General features: G+C 37.9%; 1 protein-coding gene across 9 annotated transcripts in view; it reads left to right on the forward strand.

Annotated features, from left to right (window-relative positions):
* The window catches only part of LOC143038052 (uncharacterized), a 43,309-nt gene that overhangs the window by 1,695 nt on the left and 23,085 nt on the right, over nucleotides 1–18,529 (forward strand). For 3 of the 9 annotated variants that reach the window (XM_076206932.1, XM_076206933.1, XM_076206935.1), the window contains exon 2: nucleotides 10,358–10,411. The exons of the other annotated variants lie outside the window; for them this stretch is intronic. The gene's annotated coding sequence lies outside the window, so the exon portion shown is untranslated. The remainder of the gene's footprint in view (nucleotides 1–10,357; nucleotides 10,412–18,529) is intronic. 9 annotated transcript variants of the gene reach the window in all.

Raw genomic sequence — 18,529 nt, forward strand, 5'->3', positions numbered from 1 at the left:
CTTTTATATCTTTCCAACCTGTCTGTAGTGGTAGACATCAGAGGCATATTATATTAGTTTGAATTTTCAGTGTTGGCTGTGAGTTAGTATAATGAAGCTGATCACACTGCTTTCAGACTTCATTCATAACCACAACTGTTCCAACACGCTTAATATTTAATGTGCACTTCCCACTCTCCATGCAACCTTACCAATCTGGATTAAGTCACTGTGGTAAGGTACAGAGGCTGAATTATCGCCAGGGGAAAGGTCAGTAGTTTGGCAGTTAACCATGGAGTCTGAACATTTTCATGAAGGTGTGATTAAGGAAGGTATGATGGTTAGACTAGATTGGTTAAGGTTATCATGTTCTGTTATTATCTTAACCCCATATATTCTTTGATTTTTGGAGTGGTGATGGTACTTGGTATATAAATAAACTATATATATGAAGAAGTGGTACCTGTTGCTATACGGGTTTAACAGAATTTAGATGTTTTTAAGGTTTTTGATGGTAGTAAAACTTTCAGTTTTTGCTTTTAAAAGAAGATATGTATATATATATATATATATATATATATATATATATATATATATATATATATTTCCTAAGGAAATTATTTTCAATAACAAGCCATTAAAAATGAATAATAAGAGAATTATTCAATTTTTAAACTAATCAAAATGATTGATCACATTTTTGGAACAAATTTGGGAGGAAGACCAAGAATTAGGTGGATGGATGGGATAAAGGTGGCCTTGTAGATGTGAGCAGTGTCTCTTGAACAGGAAAGAGAGCATGCAAAAGATAGGAGTGAGTGATAAGAGTTTGTGGATGGATAAAAGGATGTTACAGCAGGATGTTCTTTTTTACTGAGTAAATTTGTCAGTGGATTAAGAGGGGTAAACTAGCTCCAGCTGACAGATCTTGTTGTGGAAGCACTGGAACTTACTATATTTCCCTCAGCCTGAGCAATTTTGAAGGGGACAGGGATGACCCATCATACAAGAGGTGCTGAGATTGGGGCTGGGCATTGAATGGGTTTTGTTGTGGAGTGAGTACGTATGTGTTTTGAGTCATCCACCACTATTTTTAAGGGGAAAAGGACCTTTGATATATACTTAAAATCAGTTTTGCTTTCTTACATTACCATAAAATCAGAATGGAGGAGACTGCAAGAGACCATAAGGCCTACACTAGGCAGTTCCATGCCCCTTACTACTTGTCATCTCTATCCATAGCTATCTAATCTTCTTTTAAAACAACTTATTGTGGTTGCTAAATCTATTCCATTCATTGACCACTCTGTTGCTAAGCCAGTTCTTGGCTATTTCCCTCTGAAATGTAAATTTGTCCAATTTGAAGTCATTTGTACTAGTCCTGCCATGCTGTCTTAATATGAAAACCTTGCCTGCATCACCCTTGTTAAATCCCTTGACCCATTTGAATACTTCTGTTAGATCACTCCACACTCTTCATCTTTCCAAAGAGTGTAAGTTAAGGTACCTAAGCCTATCTTAGTATGGTAAATTTCTAAACCCTTGTATCACTTTGGTCTTTCTCCCCTGTACTAGTTCTAGTGAATTATTATCCATTTTATAGGGCAGAGATCAAAACTACACTTCATTGTCAAGAAGGGGTCTATTGCTAGAGTTTAATGATTACACTTTTGTTTGTAACCATCCTAGTAACAAATCTTAATGCCTCATCAACCATATTCCTGGCACTAATGCAATATTTCCTGGAATTCAGGTCCAGACTCGCTAACACTTGTAAGTCCTTTTCACATTCAGTTTTCTTTGATATGGCATAATCTAACCCATAAGGGGCAGAACCATGGAACATGAAAAGAGGAATAGAGAAGGCCTTTGAATGTGTTTGAGATGAAATGTCTGAGAAGTATGATAGGGGTTACTAGGCTTGATAGAGTGAGAAATGAGGGGGTGAGGAGGAGAACAGGGGTGGAAAGGGAGCTGGGAGATAGGGTTGATGAAAAAGTATTAGGATGGTTTGGACACGTGGAAAGAATGAGTGAGGAAAGATAAGTAAAAGAAGTGTGGAAGGAGTGAATATGAGGGGGTGTCCTAGGATGAGATGGATGGATGGGGTGAAAGGGGCATTACAAAAGAGAGGAATGTCTGTGGAGGAAGGATGGGAGAGGACAGAAGATAGGGGTGAATGGAGAGGGGTTGTGTATAGATGATGCTGTGATGCATGAGGGGGAATGGGTGGGGGATGGGGGGTAGGAAGTATGTATAAGAAAAAATTTGACGCAGCCCAAAGGGATTTCTCCCCATCTTCTCCTTTTCTGCATGGGGGGGACGGAGAGGGGGGATCACCGGATTTATGAAGCGGCCTTGCTGTGGATGTGCTGTGTCTTGCGACACTGCTTCTGACCCAGGGCAGTGGACAGGATGCAGGAATGACCCGTCATCTAGGAGGTGCCAAGATGGGAAGGAGGGTGGAGGGAAATGGAATGGGTGGGAGTGGTTTCTATGCCTTTTTCTTTTTGGCTACCCCCCCGTGTAGGGAGAAAAAGCCTTTGGTATATGTATGTATGTGTAATCCTATGTTTAACACATTGCACTTTAAGATATTGAAGCCCATTTGCTATCTCTCTGACCATACAAACAATTGATTAAGATCCTGCAGCAATATCCTAGCATCTTCCCCCAACCTAATATGATGTCCGATTTTAATGTCATACACAAACTTAGTGACATCACTATTGATCCCATTGTCCAAGTAGTTTATATAAATAATGAACAATAGGGTACCTAAAACTGAGCCCTGGTGAACTCCACTAGTAATACTACTCCATTTGGATTTTACACTGTTAATGGTGACCTGCTGTTTTCTGTCACTAATTGTTGCTCTAATCCATTCAAACACTTTTCCTTCTATGCCATGGACCTTGATTTTATTTAGATTTTATGTAGTTTCTGGTGGGGCACCTTGTCGAATGCTTTGCTAGACAATAGTATAAAATAGAGCTGGGTGTGTTCCTTGGTGTGTTTAGTTTGGCCGCAGTTAGCGCTCCCAAACTATTAAAGCTCAAGACAGGTTCATACTGAAATAAAAGTCTGGTAGGCCACATACTCTACCAAAGAAAAATTTTGTAAGCTACATCCAAAAGGTAGGCCACATACTATATCAGCACCTATATTACTGTAATAGTTTGGAAGTACTAACAGTGGCCAAACTAAAGTGGAATGCACTGAGGAATGTGCCCAGCTCAGGTATAAAAGGATAAAAGATTAGTTACACACTACCTACCCTTGGTGAACCCATCCTGTGAGTTATGAATCAGGTTATGCCTCTCTTGATGTTCTGTAATACTGTCTGCTATTAATGATTCCAGCATTTCTCCTATAGCCAACATGAAACTGATTGGTCTGTAGTTGTCCATAGAAGATTTATAACCCTTTTTAAATACAGGAACAGTGAATCCAGCGTCAACAAACTCACTAAATTCTCTGTTAACTGTGCCCAGATTTCAAATTAGCATTTTTAGCTCTCAAAAAGATTTTGTCTGGACCCGGGGGTTTTGTAGCTTTAAGTCTATCTAAGTGTTTGGTACACCTTCCTTGCGAATGCTAATTCTAGTTAGTCTATCTCTTTCTTCTCCACTGAAGATTGGGTTGCAGTCAGATATCATACCTAACCTCTCTTTTGTAAATATTGAGAGAAAATATTTATTAAACATGTTGCTAATTTTTTCCTCTATACCTATGAAGATTGTATATCTGTATCTGCCATTGGATTTAAATAGGCCCATCTTTTCCTCATTTTTAGTTCTGTAGAGAAGAAAGAAATCCCAGTTGTCTGGCAGCCTTAATTTTGTAGTTACATTTTGCTCTGCATGTGAGTTCTTTGTAACGAGTCTAGTCATTTCATTATAACTAGTCCTAAATTGATTTATTGAAATATAATTTTTCTTGTATCTATTTATTATAAGGATTTTATTTTTTATATCAATTATTGGAAACAAATGCTGACAGTTTTCATGAATGTATGTGTGTGTGTGTATATATATATATATATATATATATATATATATATATATATATATACATATATGTATAATGTCTTTTTTGAATATTGAATTAATATGTTAGGAGCATGCTTTTTTTTATTCATTTATTTATTATTATTATTATTATTCTACACCCACTCACTTTAATCCCTCACTGAGATGGAGAGAGCAAGGGAAAGGGTGTTGACAGCCATTTTTGTCAGTAAGGTATGTTAAGGGTCAAGTTGAATAAGGTTAATTATTGTCTTCAGATCCAGAAAGGACAACAAAACTGGCACTCTTGGTCATGAGAAATTGATTTTATTTGAAAAATTGAATGATATTAAAATTTGGTTCCAATTATTTGTTATTGGAAATAATTTCTTCAGAGCAAAACAGAGGAATGGCAAGCCTGATTACTACCCGAAACCTTATATTAACTACTGTATTTTTCTTTATTATTGAAATGAGCCCCAGACCATCTGTGAGTTAGCTTTTTTATTGCAGCATTACATAAAGACTTTTATAATAATGAGAGATGATTAGCCCACAATGTTATGCCAGTGATTTATTAATTTTCTTGTCAGAATTGGAGCACTTTATTTATGTTTATCTAATTGTATTAAATAGGGGTGGAGCTATGCTCATGGGGTCTAGTGTCCATATCTCCAGTTTGTCAATGTTGTTGGTTTCGATTATTTTTTCTAGGGTGTTCCACAAATTGATGCATTTATGCAAACAGCTGTGATTCAAAACATCTTTTAGGCAAACTAATTTTTTTGCTATGGCTTTTTTTTTTCCAGTATTAAAAGACCCAAATCTTAGGGTTCTGGTTGCAAATCTCCCAGACCCTCTTATGTCCAGACTTCTCGTAGGATAGGGTGACAGAGAACAGGATACCTAGTCCCTTCACTCCATCCCACTGTTGCTGTCTTTTATGACTCACATGGAAAGATTGGTGGCAGTATTCTTCCTTCCCCCACTACAGGGGACAGAGATGAAATATGGGAAAATATACTCAAGAAGTGGTACAAGAGTTGCAAGAAGGGACAGTCACAGTGCAATAAAGTAGCATAATTTTTCTAGGAGTAGATTTTTCTTTAACATAGATATAGTCCCTAAAATGTCAGCTGCATTCTACTGAGCAATTTATACTGCATAATAACATGCAGCCAGTACAGGTATATGTATTTCTTTCATCTTTCTCAGTGTGGTGTTGACACCACTGCTGCATAATTTATCTCTCATTTTATAACTCCCTGACAGCTTCTTTATACCTAGGCTCATTTCCAGTTTTCATTTCTTTATATTGAACTGAATTTTCCACTGTTGATTCATAAACCTTATCTAGGTCTTAGCCATTGACAATCCTCCTCACCTTTCACCTATTTCATGATCTTGGTATCATCAGCAAGCAAGTTTACATAGTGACCTATTCAATTCAAATTATCATTGATAAAGAATAAGAATATTACTATACCTCACTTCTCACCATTTTGCAATCTAACATTTCATATTTCACTACTGCTTGCTTACATCTGTCATGTAGGGGATTCTTTATCCATTATGGTAAATTTGTATATTTCCACTCAGCTGAAGTACAGTGTTATGTAATTTCTCAATAATTTAAAATAAATCTGAAATATGTTGTTCTATGTAAAGGGGGATTTTTTTATGTCTATGAGATACTTTTTGTTGGTGTTTTTGGGCTTCACCTCATGTTTTGGGGGAAAAAGCAGAAACTACTGATATTCATTAGAAAAGAACAGTCTAATCAAAGCAAAACAACCCAACACAAGGACCTTAACTAAGGCCTGTGCCCTGTATCCACCATAAACTATTTTACCTTTTCAACATTATATTTGTCCTCATTAAAAAAGAAAATTAGATAATAGATGAAAATAAAAGATAAAGTTAACTGGTAGCTAAGTGAAGCACAGTTGTCCTGCATGTACCATGTAACCCAGTACTAACTGCCGCATGGTCAGGTTGTCATTGACAAAAATGGTTTCCCGCCAGTGAGCAGGATGTACTTGATACATAGATGGATAAAAAGTAACACCATCCAAAGGTTAGATGAACTCCTTATGAGTTAATGGCCATCTAACCCCATTAGGGTTACTAACCCACATGTTTGCCTTGTGTGATGTCCCTGCATGGCCTGGAGATGGGAGTCATGGAGGCTAAGGGATGCCTCAATGTTGTGTTTGTACTTAGGTGTCAACCTGGGGCAAGCAATATTCCTCTTTGGTCCGTGACTTAGGCTAGGTTAGGTAACGCGTTCAGGCTTGGAGAGGCAACTTGGTTGAGCTGCCTGAATTGAACCTTTGAACCAGGCATGCCCTGAGCCAAGCTGTTACTGCGCCTCACAGTCCACAACTGTTTCCCACCAGTGCAATTGTGGTGGGTGTGTATACTTTCCCATGGCCCCTGGGAATGCTGGGTTAAGCCCAATGCTTAGTCTCCCCTCATGGGCTTTGTGGTGGATGTGAAAGTGGGACGGCAAATCTTTATACATATCTCTGCGTATGGCATTCTGATTTGGGATTTTTTGTGGCAGTGGGCTTGGAGATCTACTTAGCCTGCTATGCAAGCAGCTGGGGTGGTGCAAACAAGACAACACTGCCAATAAGGTTCAGGGTCAATATTTGGTGGGGTCTCTACATGGTCGCCTGGACCTTTCTCTCTAAGGATGATTCTATACACTTGACCCCAGACATTTCCAGGTTCTATATTCATGGTTCATGTTTTATACACGAGTTATTTTGTGTTGAATTGAGTTTGTTTTTTATGATTTTGATTGTTTAGAGGTGTTGAAATTTATTTAGGTACATTTGTTGTGTATGGCAACTTTAATGCATTTACTGGCATTGACAGCTGGCTATAAAGTACATGTTAGTTTCTATGGCTCTGGAAACAGGAGTGCAAACAGTTCTCTCCTAAGTTTTGCAAAATGCGGAAAGTGGAGGATTGCTGGTACCTGGTTAAAGAGATGAGAGCCATACATTGTTAGAAATGTGGCAAAGATCAGTTGCATACTTTTTGATACTTGTTGGAGGATATTACAGATCTGTAGGGTTTACTGGAGTGCTGAATTCTTTGGGTAGTGAGCATAGACTTAGGGTAGCAACACTTGTGCTGTGTCAAGCGTGGGAGAATCCCAAAATGTAATCCACTAGGATTTTATCTGGATAAATTCAGATGATGTGTGTGTTGAGGACCATATGGCAGCAGTTCTCAGTTGATTTGAAGTGCTTGGCATCCTTGAGGACCCTGAAGAACTGTGGAGTATCTTCAGATGAGGAACTATGAAAACATTGGAGGTAGTCCAAGATTGAGGAGTGGTGTAGTTTTATGTAAGACACTGGAGATTAGAGATGAGCCATACAGCCTGATTGGCTGGAGCATGGACCATTACAGGTCTGAAATGGTATATTAGGACCCTGTTGAGGAGGGATAAGGAGAGATATGTCAGGGGAATTGTTGAGGAAGTCGAGGGCCATTTTAATGCAAATGACCTCAGAACTTCGTGAGTCCAAATCTGTGACTCTTGTGAATACTGTCCATATCAGACATGGATATGTGTAGAGCTAATTAAGCCAAGTACTTTGAGCAGTTGTACATTGCTGATCCTTTGAGTAGCCAGCTTTCCTGGGTGAGTGTTCAGTTGGAAGTTGCTAATGCTCATACATACATATACCAAAGGCTTTTTCCCCCTTACACGGGGGGGGTAGCCAAAAAGAAAAAGGCATAGAAATCACTCCCACCCATTTCATTTCCCATATATTCCACTCCCCTCCACCCTCCTCCCTCCCTCCTATCTTGGCACCTCTTGGATGACGGGTCATCCCTGCATCCTGTCCACTGCCCTGGGTCAGAAGCAGTATTGCAAGACACAGCACATCCACAGCAAGGCTGCTTCAAAAGAAAGTTGCTGATGTACCAATAGATAAATTTACCTCTGCTGAGTGGTGTTAATCTATGAGTAGAGTGAAGGGTGACATTTACAACATTAGTGTGAAGTTGCTGACAGCTGAAGGTGAGGCCATGGTCTGTGGGTTGCATGTACTTGTCTGCATGTGCAGTCTGATACTGACAAAGAAAAGGAGATTGTCATACCAATCTGGAAGGGGAAATGGGACTGGCATGACCACCATTATTACCATAGTATGCTGTCAGCACAGGTTCACTTCCATCTTTTAATTTCATAGGTGGCCTGAGCAGTCTTATGTTCATCCTCAGTAAGTCAACATCTGATTGGATCCTAGTGCTTTGTGTTCTTTGGAGTGTCAACAAGTTTCAACAAGAATTGTAAAGTGTTGGTGATATTACAATAATAAAACATTCTGACAGGAGACCTTTTCATTTGCTGCATATGTTGATGTCAAGGAATTTGATTCAGTATATCATGAGGTTCTAATCTTCAGATCCTTTGATTCATGGGAGGATTATTGATTTGATGTCTGGTCTGTACTCTGGGACAGAGTGCTGTAAAGTATGAAGGCGGCATGCCTTGCTTCCTTCCTGTTAATTCAGGAATGAGGTGGGATGCATTCTTGCCCTAACGATTTTCAGTGGATAGAGTTGTTGGTCAATGTCATTGCATAGCATCCATTGGCAACACTAAGGTCACTGACCTTGTCTTTGCTGATGATGCTGTACTTCTTGTAGAATCATCAGACATCCTGGTTGAAGCCCTTGAGTCACTGCACAGGGAGGTAAGATCACTAGGACTGTAGGTCTCCTGAACCAAGACCAAGGTTTGGGCATTTATTGGCTTACTGGATGATACACTCCTACAACAACCCCCAGACATAAGCTCCACAGGGAAAACTCTCCCACACCTGACAAGAACCATGTTGGCACACCTGCACTCAGGACACCATCCAGCATTAAGACAGTACCAGCAAAGAATACGCCTGGCCACAGATTCAAACTGCCCCAGTTACAACTACCATACAGAGGACACAAAACACCTCGTACTTCAAAACCTCACACTAACAATCCCCAGACAACATCACAATATCTCTTCCCTATGTGACTTATGGTCCCACCTGGAGGCTGTTGCTGGTTTCCTGAAGGCCACAAGTCTTCTGCAAGAGAGACCAGGGGCAGTGGATTGATTGACACATGACAGTGTCTATGCATGTGGTGAGAATATTGAGTTCTTGGAAAACTTTAAATATTTTAGTAGCATAGTGCATAACCAAGGTGGGTCATATCAGGAAATTCTTTGCAGGATTTGTATGTTCCATGGTATCTTGGACATGCAGGACTAAGATTCAAGTTTTTAAGTTGTTTGTGTTCACTGTCTAACTGTATGGCTGTTGAGACATGGAACTGGAGCTTTGACTTAAAGATGCATCTTGACATCTTTGGTACCAAATGCTTTTGAAGAATCATGGGCTATTACTGGGATGACAATTGTATCAAACCAGTGACTGCTAAGCGTGGCTTAAGGCCTGTTATAAACATAATTCATTAATGTTGTCTGACTATATGGACATGTTGCATGTTACTCTGATGTTGATCCCATTCACAAGGTTGTTTCCATAAAAGGAAACGATTAGTAGTGGGAATGAAAGGGGATGCTCACAGAACTCATGGTTGGGGTAATTTTAGACTGGAAGGGTTGGGTGCATGGGTGAGGGGGCATGCCTTTAGAAATTATGGGAAATGGTGTGGGTGTGTCCAAAGAAACTATGGGGAATAGTGTGGGCATATGAGTGAAGTGACATAGCCCTCAGTGTATGCTCCCTATTGATCATAATGATCTTGTATGTATGTATATGTCTGAATAGAATCGCCAATAACAACGGTGTCAATCAAATACTTCCGACAGTTGTCCTTGGACTTGAACCAAGACTTGCGAGGAAACAGGCCATCGCTCTACTGATTATGTTACTGACACTATAAGATTTGAAATCCTGTAGGAGTTAGATTAACCCTGAGGTTGGAGAATCTTATAGTCTCAGTAGCATAGTCAGTAGAGTGACGGCTTGCCTCCGCGCAAGTCTCGGTTTAAGTCCGGGGACAACTGTCGGAATTATTTGTTTGTATGTATATGTATTTATGTATATATACAAGTTATATATTTATATATAGAAAAGAAATTGCAGTACTATAAAGTGTGTAAAGGAACAGTTACTTGAAGCTTCCTTATGATGAATTGTAATGGGGGTTGTTAACCTAGTTAAGAAAAGTTTAGAGGACATATGACCGATATGTAGTTCTTTGCACTGGTGTTGGTGGTCAGTATGCATGAGTGTGTTGTGTAAATGACAAGGTGGAAGGTCATCTTTAGTAATCAAAAAGGTTTGGACTTAGATGGCAATAATTTCTATATTGATGTTTTCTTTCAGAACTAGAGTGTGCTAAACCACATTATAGAAGCTGTTGAGTGGGCAAAATAAAAGGTAACACTTTACAGTTGGTAGCTTTAGAGCAAAAATGGGCTTGCCTTTTCTAAGTGGAAGTGTTCCTACAGCATTGGAAAACATGGTAAACTTAAATATAGATTCTAGATATGGTCTCAGTCATCAATGTTGAAAATTTAGATTGGTATCTAGATTGATACTATAATTACTAATTAGTCATTTTGTGATCATCTAGTATTTTTTGTTACTAGTGTGTAAATCAATTCTACAATGGAGTAGGCAGAAAGATACTGAATATTTTTGAAATGAGGTGTTTGAGAAATATGATGGGTGTTACAAGAAAGGATTGATTGATTGAAAAATGTGGAGATGAGGCAGAAAATACAGGGTTGGGAAGGGAGCTGTAGATCAGAATGGTGAGGTGTTTTCAGCACGTGAAAAAGAATGAATGAGGATAGGTTACAAGTGTGGAAAGCAGGTGTAGAAAACAGAAGTGGATGGAGTGAGATTGAGTAGAAGACCAAGAATTAACTAAATGGATAGAGTGAAGGGGGCTTTGGATACATAAGGAATGCTTGCTAAGAGTGCAAAAAGTAGAAGTGCAGGGAATGAGATTGTAGGTGAATGTAGGGATGAGCCCAAAGTTGTTCCCATCTACTTCATAAATTATTTTGAGTGGATGAAGAGGGGAGTTGCCATATGATGAAACCAACTCCTGCTATTGGGCCCAGCTGCAGAAGAGCTGAGAATCACTGATTTACCGTTGAACCAAGCTGTGTAATGGGTGATCTCCAAGGTGCTGAGATGAGAGGGGTGGTCGAATGGGTTTTATATGTGTGTGTGTGTGTATATATATATATATATATATATACAGTATAAGCTCTTTTAACTGGATCGAGTGGGACCAAAGACGTGCCGGAAAGGGGAAATCCCGGTTACGAGAAAGAATATTAAAAAAATTAATTTATTGCCTTTATTCATAGAGTACTTAAATAAAATTCATTCAGTGGCTTCACTTTTGTTGTTTATCTATTTACCAGTATATTCATATTTATTTATCTTTATTTATTTTCATGAAATCACGTATGTCTCTTTGTTTAGAATGTTTGTCTCTCTGCATTAAAAATTCATTTTGAAGACAGTGAAGAGACATCACGTCAAGAGTCCCCATGTAGGTGCACTGCTCCGCAAACTTGATAAATGTTGCCAATCCTTTAGCGGCATCCTTCCACGTTACTCTTGGCTCTGGGTCATCTTCCTCTTCACTATCAGCCTGTTTCCTTACCATGCTTCTCCTCAATCACTGCCTGAATGATTTCGTCGTCAGTTAGTGTGGGGGTGATAGCTTCGTCATTGTCGACCTCCATCCACTCCTGAAGAGCTTCATCAGTGACGCTAAGCTTAGCACTACCACGCATATCCTTCAACTCAGCCATCACTGTCTTCCTTTGTTTCACAACGAAACCTTCAAAATCCTCATCTCCTTCTTCCTCAGGCGGCTTATTACAGTGGGCACTGGGCCTGACAGAGCGGTGGAATTTGTGGGAGATTGCGGGAAAGATGCGCGCTACCTCTGGTGGTGGCAGGAGTGGCGCGGGAATTTTAAATTTTATTTTTTCGAATTCTTACATTTTTATACAAAATTGTTATTTCCTCGTGAATAATATGCCGGTTATAAGAAGGAGCCGGATACGAGAATAAAGGATAAAAGAGCTTTTACTGTATATACATATATATATATATAAATACAGTACATATATATATATATATATATATATATATATATATATGTATGTATGTATATGTATATCAAATGGAGTTCCATTAGTAAGAAACTTGGTAAATTGCTGAAGTGCTGAGTTAGGAGGGGTGGTTGAATGTGTTTTATATGTGTATGCTGCAGGTGTCTGCTTTTGCTTGGCCACCCCATTATAAGTGAGAAAAGGGCTTTGGTGTACATGAATGTATATACAAATATGAATATATATACACACGTGTGTATGTGTGTATGTGTATATATATATGTGTATGTGTGTATGTGTATATATATGTGTGTGTATATATATATGTGTATATATATATATAGTGTGTGTATATATATATATGTATGTATATATATGTATATATATATATATATATGTGTATATATATATATGTATATACATATATATATATATATATATATATATATATATATATATATATATATATATATACATATATACACATATATGAGAAACTTGGTTTATTAATTACACCTATGACCCCTGGCATTCATGGGATCCACATTTACAGATTCACACATTTGTGGGTTCTTTCATATTTGGGATAGTTCCATATTTTTGGGTTGAACAGTGTTTGTTTTTTATGAGGTTGGTTGTTTAGAAGTGTTGAAATTTATCTAGCTGCTTTACAGATGTTATTTCTTTGCTTATGGGCTGGAAATTTATTTGCAGAATTTCACATTTGCAGAGGTCTGTGTTCCCTAACCCCTGCAAATGTCAGGGGTCATGTGTAATGGTTGTTTAGATGTATTTGAAAATGCACTGTAAATGCAACATTCATATATGATAAGTGATTTTTCATTGTTAAACTTAAAGCTTCCTCTATAAAATAGTGAAAATGCATGTTTTGATCTTTAATGTATAATGAAAAATAAACTAAAAACAAAAGTTTGACTGGTTCCCTTCTAACAGTTGTTGAATACATCTTCACACCACATTAGCTATAATACATTTTCAGAATTTACACTATGTACAGCAAGAATTAAATTGCTATTTAGTATGCTTCATATCCAGTACACCAAATATATGAAAATTTAACTCATTGTAGAATTGATTAATCATTAAGAGAAATTCAGTGCTTAATTCCAATGCTGGTTTCTCAAGGTCTGTAATAGTAATGTTTGCATCATGTACTGTATGTATGGCATCCATGTAATTTAAGTAAGTATTTGTATTTGTGTTCATAGTAAACACGAGTTCTTTGGGGATTTCTTTTTCCAGAAGAACAGGGTTTTCTATTTGACTTTCATATTAACAATAAGGCCTTGATATGATAAAAAAAAATTCACTGCAGGTAATTGTTTTTGTTATTCATTCAGATTTTGTGTTTAGTGTTTTTGTTTCCATGTCAATATTGTGGGAGGAGCATATTACATGTTCTGATGCTTTAGAAACACTTCCATATAGGAATTGTTCTGTTCATTTTCCAGTTAGCAAATGTAAAGTGTTATTAAAAAATTCATGGTAGATTATTTGAAAGTCAAAGTATAATAGGTGTTGATTTAAAGTATAAAGTAATGGCTTCCTGCAGAATGTTGAGAGATGATATTTTACATCTCTAGTTCATACAGTTTTTATACTCTAAACTTTTGAAATAATTGATATAGAATTAGAAATCAATGACTAATATACCATCTAGGAATCCCATTTTCTAAAAGTTTCTTCTGCGAAGAGTCAAGGCAAAAGAGTGTCTGGGAGGAAAACTACCATAACCTTAGTAATTGGGTTTTTGAATGTGTGTGAATGGAGAACAAATGAAAACAATAGTTTGTCACCAGTAAGCTGCACTATTCTAGGGGACAGATGTTGCACCAAAGAGGATTTATAGAAGTGTTAAAAGAGAGGTTTAAGGACAGCAGAAAGGAGGGACAGTAGTAGTTAAAAGTATTTTTTATGAGTGGAGATTAATCTTCAATTTTAAAGGAACGCTGCATGGCTGGTTCATAGAGTATCACTTAAGTCCATAAAATATTGACTCCATAAAACATATGCAGTCAGTACTTCATATGGGGGCAAAACAGGGGACATTGATACTATATGAGAAGAAAGTTCAATGTGTTAGCATTGAGTGAAACTAAACTGAATGAGAAAGGGGATTTGGAAATGGGGAGTGTGATAGAAGGGTTTTTAGGAAAGGAGAGAGGGTAAGGGAAGGAAGTGGTGGCTCTGTTGCTGAGTGATGAGATGTGTAAAGATGTTGAATGGAAGGAAAGGTCATCAAGGATAGTGTGAGTAAAAATGAGAATAGGTTGATAAAGATGGTTGTTTGTGAGTGCATCTGGCATAGGAACTGAGGAAATTCTTGAAGTGAGTTAAATGAGTGTATGGAGAGTTCATGAAGGAATATGAATATAGTGGTGTTGGAGATGTTAATATTGGAGTTGGAGACAAGCCAGTGAATCGTTTTTGGTTTCCTCTCAAGTTCCCTCTATCCACAGAGTGGATGTAAAGTGGAAAAAGAAAAGGAAGGAAGACAGCTGTGCAGAAAATGAACAAGTTGAGTGAGAATGTGAAAGAGGATAAATACTAGGCAAAAGTGAAAGGTGCATGGAAAGTAGTGAAAGAGGGGGAAGTAGGAATAAAAGAATGGGTATGTTTTAAGAAGGAAGTACTATTAGTACAGATATGGTATTTGGGATGAGGAGAGTGAATGGAACAGAATGAAGAGGTGAGGGCAATTGTGGCAGAAAAAGAGGTATGCTCAAGAAGAATAGTTGCACATAAGAAACAAAGAAACATGAGAGATTTACAGTCAAGAGGGTGGAAGCAAAGTGCCGTGTAAAGAATGTGAAGAAAAAAGTGGACATGAAGTGGGTAGGTGTTTGTCTCAGAAATTTGGTAAAAATAAAATATTTTTTGGAATGAAGTAAAAGAAAGTGATGAAGTGAGTCAGGTTGAGAGATGAGGGTAAAGGAAGTAGATGGACAGTTGTAGATAGAAGAGAAGACTGAGAGAGAGCTGGGTAAGGAATGTAGAGGAAGAAGGAAGGTTTTGATTGTGTCAGAGGGAAATAAGAGAATGAATGTGATGGAAAAAAGAATGATAATTTTTGTCAAATGTGAAGTAATCTGTGATTTGGACATTGTGGAACACCATCTTTCTACTTCTTGTCTTCATATCCTTAAGTGCCCTCACCTCTATACGGAAGTGCATCCCCAAGGTACTGCCATTTGGTCTTAGATTGGGCCCAAGATATTTCTGTTTACTATCAGTTTCAAATATCCTTCCTTCACTTATTTACATGAGGAGAGCTGACATTCCACAACTGCTTACTTCTTCTTCCTCTTACCAGCTGGTGACATGCAAGCTGATCCATGCTAATATAACACATGCAACAAAAATAGGCATGGACACTGAAGCAAATTGCCCCAGACACATTCACTACACAGAACACTGAATATCTCCCTCCAGCCTCACACTGACAGTAACACAATATCTCTTTCTTTGGTGAATCACGGGGCAATCTGGTTGTTGTCAGTTATCTGGGAGCTTTGGATCTTGTGCAAGGGAGATCTGTAGATTAATTGATTGACAACACATACAACAGTCCAGTGTTTTAGCCTGTAGAGATCTGTGGAAGGGCTTAAAGACTTTTGCTGAACATTGTGGGACTGTAGGTTTCCAGTCATTGAAACTCGAGGCAGCAGATATTGTAGTGACTGTTTAGGGGATAGGTTTAGGGAGAAATAATAATCTTTGCTCATTTGAAGGATGGAACTTTAAGATTATGCACCATATTTTTATTGTGTATATTATATACAAGAATGAATAGTGAGAAATATGTGAGAAGGGGGAAGAGAATGGGGTTGGTTAGAGAGCTGTTGGACAGAATAGATAAAAGATTAAATAGGTGGTTTGGGCAGATGGAAAAAATGAGTGAGTCAAGAATAACAGAATGGAATAGAAAGTAGAACTGATGAAATGAAGCAAAGACTAAGAAAGAGGTGGATGGATAGGGTGAGTGTGTGTGTGTGTGTGGGATGGGGGGACACACACACACACTCACCCCCCCCCCCACAACCTAATCAGTTGTGGGGGGGGGGGATGACCCTTCATCCATAAGGTGCTTAGATGGGAGTGGCATAAAGCGGGTTTTAATGTGTGTGAAGTTTGTGTGGTTCAACTCTGGTAGACCCATTAAAAGAGGAAAAGGACCTTTGGTGCGTGTGTGTGTATACATATATACATACTCAAGTGTAATATCACTATACAAATGAGTTCTGTTTATTTCAGGGGTACATTCATCAATAATTATTAATCAGCAAATAGCTAGTTCTTGGTTCTGGAGGTGTTCAAATTTGTTGTGTATGCTGGGTTGTCATGTCTCTAGACTGTTTACCATTTGCATTAGCTCACATTCAGTGAGCTGTTACCAATAAGTAGTTAGTGCTCTTAATGGTTTTTGTTAACTGTTACACTGAAATGATCACAGCCACCAATATCATCTTTTAAAGTATGAAGATATCACTTAATCAGTCTTTTGTCATAGATTTCTCTTGCAGGAGATCTGTAGCTACCTGGTAACCAGCAGTGGCCACTGGATTGGCCCATATATCACTCAGGGTTAGGGTGAGACTTAGGTGTAGGATGAGGTGTTTTGTGCCTTACAAGGTGATTGCATCTGGAGCTGTTTGAGTCCATGGCCAGTCTTATTTTTTGGTGGTGCTTTATTTGCTGGGTGTTGGCCTGAATGTAATTATACCAATGTAGAAAAAAAAAAAAAATCATCATCCCATTCTCATGAAGTGGGAAGTGAGAAATCCCTGGTAGGGCAAGCCCTGTCGGTTGTAGGAAGCCAATGGGTTTTTTAGGCTGATGTCTGGGTTGCCTCCCAGCTTGGTCGGGGCTGTTAGGAACTGACACAAGAAGGGCTTAGTAGATCCTGGGAATCAAACTCATGACAACCTGCTCATGAGTTTGACATGGTATCCACTGGGCTACTGCACCCAGTGTAATTCTTATTTATTTTGGGATGGTTTTCTTGGATGGGCTGGTGTCTAGGGGACTTAGGTGGAGTATGGAGTTTGAGGATCTCTTGAAGTGCATGTGTTGTGATCTCACTGTATTTACCTAGTTGTATTATATGGGAAGGGGAGCTATGCTTGTAGTGACCCGTCTTTGTACTCACAACAAGCTAGTTTATTTTTACATTCTTGTATGGTGTTTGCACACACTATTGTTTTGTCCAATTTGTTCCAGACATCCATCATTCTGTGTGGAAAACTATTATTATTATCATCATTATTATTATTATTATTATAATTATTATTATTATTTTTTTTTTTTTTTGTAAGTCCATCCCTTTCTTGTATTATATCTATTAGTCTTGAGTAAAATCAGATTAAATTTGTGGTACATGATCTTCCCTGTCTGAACCCTAATTGTCTTGGGTTTATTATATTATTTCCTTCCAGTTGTTTTACCCATCTATTCTTGATAATTTTCTCACAAATTTTGGCTACAGTGCTTGTTAGTGAGACTGGTCTGTAATTAGTTGGTTTTTCCTTGTTTCATCCTATATATATTGGTACAATGTTGTCATTTTTACAGTCTTTTGGTATTTTTCCATCATTAAGTGAACAACTTATGTTACGTATTTTGTCCATTAGTTCTTCTTTGCATTCTTTCAGTATCCAATTTACAATGCCACCCGGGCTCCGCGATTTCCTAACATCAAGGTTTGTTAATTGCTCCATTATTTCTTTTTGTGTTACTATTATCTCACACATGGAGGGAGATCACACTTCGCTTCCTTTGTCCCAGTACTGTACCTTCTCTCTAGTGAAAACTGACTTGAAGTGATTATTCATGACTTCGGCCATTTCTAGATCTTCTGTGTATTCTGTATTTCCTTGGCATAGGTTCACCATTTCCTGTTTATTTTTAAGTTTACCATTCACATATCTATATAATAGTTTGGGTTGCTCATTGCATTTTTCTAAGATGTCTTTTTCATAGTTCCTTTTTTTCCTCTCTTCGCACTTTTACATACTCATTTCTACATTTTATATATATTTGCCATTTTCCAGTTTTTTTTTTTTATCTTTTCTCCATCTTTTCCAAGCTTTGTCTCTTCTATCTTTTGCCTCACTGCATCTTCTGTTGAACCAGTATTTAATGTACACCCTCTCTTGTTTCTGTCTTGGTACATACCTATTCACTCCTTCAGTATAGATATCCATCAAGATCTCCCATTTCTCTTCCACTTTTATCCCTTTCATGAAGAATTTTATCCAATTTGCATTTTGAAAGAATTTCTTTAGTTTTCCAAGGTCAGTTTTGTTGTACATCAATCTTCCTTTTCTGTACTTTTCATTTCTCTCCATATATATTTCTTCTTTTAGTTCAGTCTCTATAAGTATATGGCCAGCGC

Source organism: Oratosquilla oratoria, chromosome 23, assembly GCF_046742065.1.
Source record: "Oratosquilla oratoria isolate Oo_2021 chromosome 23, ASM4674206v1, whole genome shotgun sequence".
In the NCBI taxonomy this organism is placed as follows: Eukaryota; Metazoa; Arthropoda; class Malacostraca; order Stomatopoda; family Squillidae; genus Oratosquilla; species Oratosquilla oratoria.